Source organism: Gobio gobio (assembly GCF_949357685.1).
Source record: "Gobio gobio genome assembly, chromosome: 7".
In the NCBI taxonomy this organism is placed as follows: domain Eukaryota; kingdom Metazoa; phylum Chordata; class Actinopteri; order Cypriniformes; family Gobionidae; genus Gobio; species Gobio gobio.
The window spans coordinates 20,777,076-20,788,165 of record NC_137103.1 but is presented as its reverse complement, the minus strand read 5'-3'; positions in this window follow the sequence as shown (position 1 = coordinate 20,788,165).

Genomic DNA, 11,090 nt, shown 5'->3' with positions numbered 1-11,090 from the left:
GAGCCTCCAAGCTGCCTCCACATCAGCCATGGGACTGTGCCATCGATCTGCTTCCGGGTGAGTCAGTGCCCCGTGGGAAGCTTTTTCTTCGTGGCTAAGAAGGACGGAGGCTTGCGGCCCTGTATTGACTACAGATCCCTCAACAAGATCACAATAAAATTCCGTTATCCATTTTCTCTCGTCCCAACAGCGCTGGAACATCTCTGTGGTGCCACTGTTTTCACCAAGTTGGACCTCCGCAGTGCCTACAACCTCATCCGGATACGTGGGGGGGACGAGTGGAAGTCAGCCTTCGTGACCCCTACTGGACACTATGAATATCTCGTCATGCCTTTTGGACTGGTCAACGCCCCCTCTGTATTCCAGGATTTCATTCATGAGGTACTCCGGGAGTTCCACCACAGGTCTGTATTGGTTTATATTGATGACATCCTGATATACTCCCGGAGTATGGCCAAACATTGCCACCACGTTGTGGAGGTCCAGCAATGCCTAAGAGAGTTCCAGCTGTTCTTAAAAGTCGAGAAGTGTTCATTCCACCAACTCTCAGTGCTGTTCCTTGGGTACATCATAGACAGCAGTGGCATCCGGATGTACGAGGGGAAGGTGGATGCCATTCGGAACTGGCCCACAGCCACAACCATCAAAGAACTCCAGAGATTTCTAGGATTTGCCAATTTCTACCGTCGTTTCATCCAAGATTACAGTAGAATTTCCTGTCCACTTACTCACCTCCTACAAAACAAGCCCAAGTCTCTGTCCTGGAACCCCGCTGCTACCCAAGCCTTCGAACCCCTTAAGGAAGCCTTCACCACCGCTCCCCTCTTTGTCCATCCAGATCCGGCCAAACCCTTCAACGTCGAGGTCGATGCTTTGACCACAGGAGTGGGAGTGGTCTTGTCCCAGCAGCAGGGGACCCCAAGTAGATTCCATCCATGCGCCTTCTTCTTCCGCAAACTCAACCCGGCGGAGGTCAACTATGACATCGGAAACCAAGAGATTCTCGCCATCAAGATGGCTCTTGAAGAGTGGAGGCATTGGTTGGAGGATTCCCAACATCCGTTCCTGGTTTTAACTGATCACAAACTTGAGTATCTCAGAGACTGGTTCAATGAATATTAAGGCAGACGCCTTATCCCGTCTCTACAGTCCTGAGGATGTGAATAAGGAATCTGAGCCCATTCTGCCTGAGAAACTCTTCGTAAGTCTTGGACTCCCGGCGCCGTGGTGGTCTTCTGGAATACCTTGTGGACTGGGAGGGCTACGGTCACCAAGGAACGCTCAAGGGGACCCAGAAACGACATTCTCGACCCTAACCTGCTCGACACTTTCCACCCCACTCATCCGAATAGACCTGCGCCTCGGGGGCAGAGGCCGACCACTACGACGTCAGGGTCCTTGGCCCTCAGGAGCGGGCCGACGCAAAGAATTGTGGGTTATCTGCAGCAGCGAAGGATACACCTCATGCACACTCCGAATTCCTGAAAAGAAGGGCGCATTTGAAGGTCGCATTTGGAGTGTCCTACTTACTTTTCTGAAATGAGACAGCCTTGATGACGCATGCAGCCTTCAAATGCGACCTCTGGAGGATGCAACCTTTCGAAATGAGACACAGCTTATCACTGTAATAAAATGAAATATGACAAAACACAACCCATTTTTGTTACACAACCCGTCTATTTTTATTAAATGTCAATTTATGTGTTTAATAATCTAATAATATAAAGTTATGAAACTTCACTTTGCCCTCAGTCAAACTGATTTGCCAGGGAACAAATTATAGATTCATGAGACCAAAGATCACCCGTTAGAAGATGAATTATATCTGAAGACATCAGAGCCAGCGGCAGACGTCAGAAGGACTAGCCGTGTTAAGACTGCTCTCGGCGGGGAGAGCGCCCGCTGTGCGATCGACTGGATCTCACAACTCCGAAAACGGCAGATCAAATTTTCAAAAAGGCGCTCTCTTTATAAATAAACCACAGATTTGAGCTGTACACAAGTACATTCTCGCCTGAAAAAGTCTTGAAACTACATTTTGTGAAACATTAACAGTAGTATTTTTAAATTACGCAGGGTTTCTCATCCGCTATTGACGTTTGCTGGTTGGTGCGAGATACATTCTGGGATACCGGTCTGTCTGAAGTCCACAAGTCTCCTCTCGATGCATCCTCGATAAAAGGGGCGGATCAAGGACACATCCGGGGATTTGAACTGTACTTGGCTGGATGTGAACTTTGAATTGGAACAGTACTTGGGCAGCAACTGATGACGTTTCACAATTGACGACTGATGACGATTCCTCCCGTCCTCTGGAGTTCATTCTCCCGAGTCGAACTTGCAAGTCTGAACTACCAAGGATGCAAGTCAGAAGTTTGCGTACTTGGTATTGAGAAACGGCCATTGGCTCTTGGTGAGAAACCCAAGCCATCAAGGAAGCCCAGAGAGGAGGAGGAGAGAGACAGTGGCTGCATCCGAAAACCTAGGCAGCTGACTCGTTGCCTTGCTATCAGACAATGGCAGCGTTTGTGCATGAAGGCACCTCACAAAACTAATTTCGGACAGACTTCTTAGTAGTCGGGGAGCCAAAGTCTCAAAAATGGGTTGAACCTGACATGGTCTGCCATACTTTTTATTTGTGTTTTTTCTCTTAATGTTGACCCTAAGAACCAATAATTGGAGGGTCTGCTCTGCCGGGAAATATTGCGGAAAAAAAATTGTGGCCATTTTAGTGTATGCACCCTTTATTTTTTATCTGAAAAATTTGAAAAATGAATTTTTTCCTCAAATCCTCAGTGGGTTGGGTAGGCTGTTAATAAATGCATTCCAGATACACAGAACACATGTGCTGACAACATCCACTGAAAAAATAACTCTTAAAAAAACATTTCTAGATGATTTTGCATCAATTTAATGCAAAAAATAGGCGTTTTCTCACTTTTTTCCAGTATTTTCATCTTTACTTCAATTGCAATCAACTATTCCCCCAAGTTATGACATCTGTCAATATGCCATTCTTTTCACCAAATAGTATACTCATTCCACAGAAAAAAATTATAAAAATCCAACCAAAATCAATGGATCTGTGATGATTTCACTACTATTTGGCGATCAACAAGCTCAGAACCTCAATAGAATTTTCAGCTACTCTGGATATACTGGATATTTAACATGGTTGTTAATGTCCACATTATTAAACATCATGGCCTAGGCATCTTTTTAATTTCAACATAACCCTGTTCTCCCAATGGAAGAGTGTTGGGATCTTGGCATCTGCTTGACAGACATCCTGGGCAAGGTTGAGAACTTGTTCTTGCTGCTTAGGACTGACTTTCACCCGGTCGTCCTCGCCTAACTGTGGAGTTGCATCTGTTATCATCCATGCCAGGTGGTTATAGAGGTTAGAGCTCACTCTTCGGGATGTGTCCAGGTATGATATCTCTAGCTGCAGTGACGGGTCTTAAGTCATACTTCCAGGCATCTGCTGACTTCCACTGGCTTGAGCTGTTCTGGCTTCTCTTGCTTCCTTCCGGATCTGCTTACGTTGGTTCTGGAGGTCCTTCCATATTCTCTTTGCAGTGTTGTAGGAAGAGACTATGGTATCATCTGGTCTCAACTCAGATATTTGCATCATCTGAGGATTTTTTCCAGAAATAAAATGCATAATTCTCAGGGGGATATGAGGGGGGAAAGTACCATAATTTGAATATACTACTGGGTTTCTACTGATACAAAGCTTAATGCTAAATCACTGAAGTAACCCTTAAAGTTCCTTCAAATTTGAGAGCATGCAGCCAACATTAATTTCTGCTGGAACATTCAGGCTGGAACATCTTTTCTGTGGAACAACCATTATTTTACAATTGCCACCTACTTCATTGTGCCTTCTAAGGCGGGCAATCAAGGACTGACATCTGTATGAGGTAACATTCTGAACTCCAAGGCTTTCCAAGTATTTACAGAATTCATCCCTCAAAGCTGTAACTAAGAATATGGGTCTTTGAAAAAGGGCTCATCTATCCGAGATATGAGTTGGTTCAGTGCAGCATCATATGGAGTGGTGGCAGTACTAGTCCTTCCCTGTGAACGAAGATGCTTTGGCAGGTAGTTGGTCATGCATTCCTTGTGGTACCGGAACACCTCAGCAATCATATCAGAACACTTGTTTCCATCAGGACCACAAATCTTGTGTAGTATCTCTTCATCTTCAAGTTTGTTTGCTTTTTCCCAAACTGCATTCTGTCTGTCATAAGTGGCGATCAAAATGAGGGATCTATTCCCCCTGGTCGCGCATGCTCTACTGATCTGCCCGCATTGTCACCATGTAATAATTGAAATGAGCTGGATGAAAGAGCTTGACTTCTGGCTTTTCAACTTTTTTCCTCGTCTGGTCAACAGTTTTACGATCTGTGTACCTCGCACAACATTGTGTGTGCCACAAAGTATTCCTCCTCAGAAAGTCACATTGAGGTTTCAGCCCATTGTCAAGTCTGTATGAGACATCATCCTTTCTGTTGGTTACAGCATATAGGAGGGAAGGGTAGCCTTGATTTGTCCGTTTCTGAAGAGGACCAGCGTCACTGTCGGTTTTCTGACATATTATGCAAGCAGTATAGTTAGGACTGAGCAGCTTTCTCTTCAGCTGTTTGGTTAAGAACTCAGGCTTCATCCTTCATTCCTCTCCAATTCACATCACTCCTCTCCTGTTCACTCCTCTCCTCCTCTCCTCCACGCTTCTCCTCTTTTGTTTAATCCTCTCCTCTTCTCTTCTCCCCTCTCCACTCCTATTCCATCCACTCCTCTCCACTCTTCTCTCTTGTTCAATCCACTCCTGTACTCTTCACTCTCTAGTCTCCTCTCCTCTCCTCTCCAATCCACTCCACTTCTCACCACTCTTCTCTTCTCTCCTCTCCTATCCTCTCCAATCTTCTCCTCTTCTACTCCTCTCCACTATTCTCCTCTTCCCTCTTCTCCTCTCCATACCTCTCCACTCTCCTTTCTTGGTCAATTCACTCCTATTTTTCCTACACTATTCTTATCTCTTGTTCATTCCACCCCTATCCTCTTCACTCTTCTCTCCTCATTCCACGCTTCTCTTCCATTCAATCCTCCACTCTCCTCTCCACTCCACTCCTCTTTACTGTCCCAATCCTCTGCTGCCTTCTCTTCTCACTATCTTTTCCTCCACAGCAAACCCAATAAGATCAGAACCAAATCTGCAAATGGGAAATATTGTGCATTCAGGTGAAAGAAATCATCTCAGGTTACGACTGTAACCCTTGTTCCCTGAAAAGGGAACGAGACACTGCATCTAACGATACTTTGGGGACGCTCCCTAAGCATAGCGATCAAGCAGGCGCTCCATGCGTCTTGTTCCCTTCTCAGGGAACAAGGGTTACAGTTGTAACCCGAGACGTTCCCTTTCGAGGGAACTCGCACTGCATCTAACAACACTTTGGGGAACGAATACCCACTAGGCCACACGACAATCACGCCCAACCTAGTGTGAAGCTGGAACCCAGGCACACTTAGGACGCGAGCACCCTAGTGCCAGCGAGGAAGCGAGATTCCAGAAAGGAGGGCCACAGAGGATGCCATGTCTCTGGAATGAGCCCTCACGGCTATCATTGAAGGCAAATTACGCACCTGATAAGTCGTGGCTATAGCCTGGACAATCCACTTACTGATTGTCTGTTTTGACGCAGGAAGCCCTTTCTTGGGTGAGCCAAAGCACACCAACAACTGGTCTGACTTACTCCACTGTGAAGACTTCTCCAGATAAACTCTTTTTTCCAGAACTCTGCTCTGACCGGGCAGAGCAGGTGAAGTCTCCTTTCTTCCGCCGTCACGTGAGGTGGAGAATGGAAGGCCTAAAGAACCACACTCGATGGCACCTTGGGCACATAGCCCGGCCTTGGAAGTAAGATGGCCTTAACTCCGCCAGGGGCAAACTCCAGGCAAGTTGGCGTAACCGACCCCGGTCCTCCACCCTCCTCAGTAAGTGAGAGCAAGAAGAAAGGCCACCTTAAATGGTCAGGTTCTTTGCCTCAGCCAACACGGTTCGAAGGGAGCCGCAGACAACCCTTCCAGAACCACTGTCGGATCCCAAGTTGGGACTCTGGACCGAGTCGCAGTCCTCATCCTCCGAGCTCCATGGAGGAAACGTACAACCAAATGGTGCTTACCCAGAGGCCCATCACCTACAGGTGAGTGGAAAGCTGCAATGGAAGCCACGTACACCTTAAGTGTGGATGGGGTAAGACCGACGGAGAAACGATCTTGGATGAACTCCAGCACTGAAGCCACTGGGCAGGTGACTGGGTCCACCTAACGCTCTCTACACCAAGTGGAAAACACATTCCACTTCATGCTGTACAATCTCCTCGTGGAAGGAGCCCTGGAGCTGAGTATGGTCTCAACTACACCTGCCGATAGGCCCGCCTCTAGGGACCAGACCCCTCAGGGGCCAGACCCAAAGGTTCCACAGCTCTGGCCGGGGGTGAAATATTGTGCCCCCTGCCTGAGACGGGAGTCCTGCTAGCTGTGCTACGATGTTCGAGAACCATACCTGGGTCGGCCAGCAGGGTGCTATTAAAAGTAGGCTGATCCCTTATTGGCGGACCCGCTCCAAGACTCCCGGGAGCAGAGTGAACAGGGGAAATGCATAGACGCAGCAGCCACGTCTGTACTTGAGAGAAAACCACAGAGGGCAGTGGGATGTCTCTCGAGACGCGAACAGATCCACTTCCACTGGGCCGAACCTCTCGCACATGGCTTTCACCACCTCTGGGTAAAGTCGCTACTCCCCAGGCCTCAGCCCCTGCCCTGACAGGACGTCTGCTCCCTTTTTGGTCCCCAGGGACATATATCAACAGTCTCCCTTGGGACCACAGGAGGATCTGGTGTGCCAGTCTGCATAGAGGGCTGACCACTGCGACCTCAGACCCCCTTGATGAATTAGATATGAGACTACTGACATATCAGGACATGGTGGCCGCAGAGGTCCGGGAAAAAGCTCCTCAGAGCTTTGTAGACCGCCAGCATTTTAAGGCAATTTCTGTGCCAAGAAGGCCAAGGACGACATCTCAATGCCGAACTGCCACTACTCACGACTGGGCCAATATGAGCCAGTCGTTGATGTAGTTCAGTACACGGATGCCTTGGAGACTTAGTTGGAGCCAGAGCTGCGTCCATGCACTTGGTGAACATGCGAGGGGGAAAAGTCAGGCCAAACTGAAGAACCCGATAATGGTACGCTTCGCCCCTGAAAACAAACCTCAGGAACTTCCTGAAGGATGTATACATGGAAGTATCGTGACAAACCAGTCCTCAAACTGGATCTGACTCACGATGGTTGGAATTGTGAGCATCTCGAATCTGAATCTCCTCAGAGAACGATTCAAGTACCTCAGATCTAAAATTGGATGCAACCCCCCCCCATCCTTCTTGGGAACTTTGAAGTACCGGCTGTTGAACCCGGACTCCCTGTCTGGCGGAGGAACACGTTCTATGGCCTCCTTTACCAACAGAGAGTGAACTTCCTGTTCCCTTACCTGAACCTGCTCTGGGACCACTGCAGTCCAGACCACCCTGTTGAACTTCAGGGGAGGGTAACCGAACTGCAGTCTGTATCCCTTTTCTACAGTTGCAGGGCCTAAGCAGATATATTCGGAAGGCATAACCATGCACCGAGATAATCTGCTAAGGGAACCAGCCTCTCGAGATTGGCCTCGGGTGTCAACCGAGCCTCCTTCCCGACCCCCTGAAGTGGCTGACCGGCAGGGAGCAGTCGTAGACGTACTTTAAAAACAAAAAAAAACCATCCCTTTGAGGAGTTATGGCCGTTTAAAGAAACCACCGAAATTAGCTAAAACGGCTAAAGCTAGCTAAGTAAACTAGTAGAGAATGAATTCTGCTGCTGCTACAGGGATACGTTTGGGATGTGGAATCAACAGAAATATACTTGTTTGAAGACTGGCGTGGTCCTTTCAGTTAATTACCAGTACAATATCCATATTAGGCCTACCGTTCTTTTCCCAAAATGCTGGGGCAGACCTGTCACATACCACAGACAATGATGAGCAGCTTCGAAGTCCGTTGGTAACCATTGGTTACCGTTTGTTGGCTGTTCCAAACTCATTCAAATTACTAAGATCATAAGTGTGCCATGATGTTAAATATCCAGCATGTTTTTCATCATTTTGAGAGTAGCTTAAAATTCTATTGAGGTTCTGAGCTTGTTGATCGCCAACTAGTAGTGAAATCATCACAGATCCATTGATTTTGTTTGGATTTTTATAATTTTTGCTGTGGAATGAGTATACTATTTGGTGAAAAGAATGGCATATTGACTGATGTCATAACTTGGGGGAATAGTTGATTGCCAATGAAGTAAAGATTGAAATATTGGAGAAAAAAAAGTGAGAAAACGCGAAAAATTTTTGCATTAAATTGATGCAAAATCATGTAGAAATGTGTTTTAAGAGTTATTTTTTCAGTGGATGTTGTCAGCACATGTGTTCTGTGTATCTGGAATGCATTTGTTGACAGCCTACCCAACCCACTGAGGATTTGAGGAAAAAAATAATTTTTCACATTTTTCTGATAAAAAATAAAGGGTGCATACATGAAAATGGCCACAATTTTTTTTCGCGATATTTCCGGCAGAACAGACCCTCCAATTATTGGTTCCTAGGGTCAAAGTTAACAGAAAAAAACACAAATAAAAAGTATGGCAGACCATGTCAGGTTCAACCCATTTTATTGAGCTTTTGAGACTTTGGCTCCCCGACTATAGGCAGTGTAACCGTTTAATGATCTACATCAAAATAGAGAGAGCTTTGGTGAGAAATAAACAAATATTTAATTACTACATTAGTGTAATGAAGGTTTGTGTATGGGTGTGGGAAGGAAGAAGCACTATTTTTATTACTCAGAATGGGTTCAAACAAAGTACGCACGAGGCCGTTCACTTCGGATCATCAACTCTAAACTCAGTCTTCAATATTTCACTCGGTTTCAGCTTTCCAACTGTTTTCTCTGCAGCGCAGCAACAGGCAGTCCCAGTCCAGGTCTTTCTCTGCCTCTCTCTTCTCCCGCAGTGGCTTTAATGCGGTCTCTCCACGCCAATTACTGCAATGAGACACAGGTGTTTGTGATCTGCACTTGACCTACTTACTCACCGCTCGGTCCCGCCCTCTCTCTCCCGCTGCAGACTTCGCAAAACCACGCCCCCTCCGCCACATACCCCCACCGCTCGCACCAGGCCGGGGAGCCATCCATTTTGGTCTTAGGTCTTGGACAGGTCGCAACTGCCGCGGTCTTATCAATTTGGGGACGCACCTGTCCATGACCCAAGTGGAAGCCCAGATATCTTGCCTCCACCCGCCCAATCACAGACTTCTTTGGGTTGGCCGTGAGCCCCGCCCTTCTCAGCAACTTCAGGACAGCCCGCAGGTGCTGCATATGCCGCTGCCAGTCTGCGCTGTAGATGATGATATCATCGAGGTAGGCAGCGGCATAGGCAGCGTAGGACCGGAGAATTCTGTCCATCAGACGCTGGAAGGTTGCGGGAGCTCCGAACAAGCCGAAAGGAAGGGTAACAAATTTGTGCAACCCAAACGGCGTGGTGAAAGCGTTTTTTCTTTAGACATTGGAGACAAGGGGATCTGCCAATATCCCTTCGTTAGGTCCAGTGTCGAATAAAAGCGAGCGGTTCCTAGCCGATCAAGCAGTTCGTCAACCCTGGGCCTTGGATACGCAATCAAACTTAGACACCGCATTTACCTTTCGGTAGTCCACACAGAAATGGACTGAGCCGGCAGGTTTTGGAACCAAAACTATCGGGCTCGCCCAGTCACTGCTGGACTCTTCTATTATCCCCATCTCCAGCATGGCCTCTAATTCAGTCTGAACTACTTTTTTCTTGTGTTCAGGTAAACGGTAGGGCCGACTGCGAACAACCACGCCCGGCTCGGTCTCAATGTGGTGTTGAATGAGGTCGGTGCGACCAGGTAGGGGCGGGAACACGTAGGCAAATTCTGCCTGCATTAACTTCACGTCAGTGAGCTGCGACGGCGAGAGGCGAGAGTTCGTGGATCGTCCGTGACATGAACGCCGTGCCTTGATCGGTGAGAATCTCTTTCGGGATTCCCACCCAGGAGATTAATGAAAACAGTGCACTCGCGACACTTTTCGCCGAAATAGTGCGGAGCGGAACTGCTTCCGGGTATCGCGTTGCATAATCCACTAGGACTAATGCAAAGCGATGCCCCCTTGCTGACCGTTCTAATGGCCCGATGAGGTCCATACCAATTCGTTCGAAGGGGACCTGCATCAAAGGAAGTGGGCACAATGGTGCTTTTGGGGTGGCCGGTGGATTCACCAACTGACATTCACGACATGACGCACACCACCTGCGCACATTCTCGTGAATGCCTGGCCAGAAGAACCGGGCCATTAGATGGTTTAATGTAGCCGTGTGACATAAATGCCCTGCCATCGGGTTAGAATGAGCCGCCTGGAAAAGAATTTCCCGGCGGCTCTTAGGAATTAACATCTGGGTTGTATCTTGCTTTGATTGGGCGTCCTGGGTCACCCGATACAACCTATCTTTTTAATCGCAAAATACGGAAAGGAGAACGGCTGATCAGGATGGAGGAGGTGGCCGTCGATGGAGCGGACCTGATTAAATGGATTTTTGAGCGTGTCATCTTGGGACTGTTCCAGGGGAAAGTCATCGCGATTTGTGAGCACTGGAGGCTCCAGCTCTCTCATTTCCCCTGACGCAGCCGCCAGAGGTCGCGGTTCCACCTCTCCCAACTGAGCAATCGTCACCTTCCTTTCCGAGCGTTTCCCCCAAGAAGCATCCGCGCACAAATGTCCCAACAATTTGTTAAACGCCGGCCAATTGGTCCCCAAAATCAGCGGATGCCGGAGGTGCGGGTTAACTGCAACCTCCACACTATGCGTTTGTCCCCTAAATTGAATAGTGACGGGCACCAACGGATAGTTCACCACTTCCCCGTGCACACACCGCACCGTAACCACACGGCTGTTACCCAATGCCTTAGGCTGAATCAGGCTTTGGT